This window comes from Austrofundulus limnaeus, unplaced genomic scaffold, assembly GCF_001266775.1.
Source record: "Austrofundulus limnaeus strain Quisiro unplaced genomic scaffold, Austrofundulus_limnaeus-1.0 Scaffold762, whole genome shotgun sequence".
Lineage (NCBI taxonomy): Eukaryota > Metazoa > Chordata > Actinopteri > Cyprinodontiformes > Rivulidae > Austrofundulus > Austrofundulus limnaeus.
The window spans coordinates 231,650-233,441 of NW_013953164.1; positions in this window are offsets into that span (position 1 = coordinate 231,650).

A 1,792-nucleotide genomic window follows, 5' to 3' on the forward strand; every position below is an offset into this window, starting at 1 on the left:
GGTCTGGGCCTCCCTTCTGAAGCTGCTGCCCCCGTGACCTGACCCCGGATAGGTGGAAGAAAATGGATGGATGGATATAGTAAGTTGTTCAAAACGACAAAATACCATGTACTATAGTATGTTGGACATAAATACCATGTAAAGTATTCGGCCTGTCCTGGCACACTCCTTTGGTTCAGCTGTTGAACCAGGTCAGGCCCTTGAGGATAGACTTTGGACACCACTGGACTAAAGTGTTGTACCGAACCGAACTGTGTATTTTCTGTATTGTTGCACTCCTATTATTTGCCTCATAAATGCGATTTGTTTTCTGGCCAAAAACCACATCAGAGTAAAACCAACAGATTTATTTGCAGCTCTGGCTTCAGATACACGGAACGCATCACAAATCATTTCATTCTCATTGTGTCCAACATGCTCTTACAAACACAAACAGGCATCGATAGAAACAGTGAAAACTGAAGGAACAGGTACAAACTGCAGGCATCAGAAAGAATTCACACAAAGATTTCCAAAAATAAAAGCTCTCAGAGGTACTTGGATTAGTTTGATATATCTGGCACAAAACAACACCAGGGCTTGTTTTTTTTTTTTTTTTTTTTTGTCTGTTTCTATCATCAACTTTGAATTTAACATCCAGCAGCTCAGTTTTTACAAAGGATCAGACGTTGAAACAAACAGGTGCACGGTGCAGAAGGTGATGTAGCAAGAAAACTGCAACAAAAATAAAGTCTTAATAAAACCTGATGACTAAGATGTGTTGGAGGGTTAAAGATGGGGAGCAATAAAACCAAACAAACTGAAGATTGTCAGAATTAAAAGGCCCTGGTTTGGTTTGGTTTGGTTTGGTTTGGTTTGTGGACAAGATTTATACAAAGACACAAAAGATGTGAACAGATGTTTTCTTTTTTTAAAGCACAAAATTGGAAACTTGAAAAGTGGATTCAATAAACTTGTTAAAAAAATTCATGTTTTGAAGTTCTAACTGTGAAGCACGGTGGTGGTAGGATCATGGTGTTGGTTAAAGATAAATTAAACCAAATCTAAAGTAATTTTTGGACAGGAAAATGAAAATTTATCGTTCATAAAATATGTCAAATAAATTAAACACTTTCAAAGTCAAAGTCATGAAAACAGCAGATGGAGTTCTGAACTGAAATAAATACAGTCGTATTAAAAAAAATTACAAATAAATCAAACCCCCCCCCCCGGGCATTTAAACCACGTTATTAAAAATTAGCAACTGTAGCTTCAGAGTACGTTTGTTTCAGGTCAAAGTTGTGAAGTTAAACCGGTCAGAAAAGTTTTCTATCAAACTACAGCGAGTTAATAGTTTTAATCAAACCTGGTAAATAAAACTATCAATTAAACATTTTACTGTTTGACCTTCAGCACATAAACTAAACATTCCTCATAACTAGGCTAACTAAAGGCTAACTGAAAGCTAACTGCACACTTTTATGCACAGTTGGATTTGGAAATTAAACAGATTTTAATACTTTTAAAATGCACAGTAATTTTATATAAATGCACATCAGGTACAAAACAAGACCAAATCTAAAGAATTACATTTTTCATGAAAAAAAAAACCTAAACTAAACTAAACATATGCTAGGCTATGTTAGCTTGACATGCTAACATTATGGAATACAAATAAAGATATGGAGAAATCTGAGTTGTGCACCCGAAGTTCTATTTTGATTAAAAAGTTATGAGGAAACTTTAAGCTTCGACAAACCTTTGAGCCAGCGTTGTGTTAGCATCCTGCTAGCATTGAAAAATGAACTGCCGC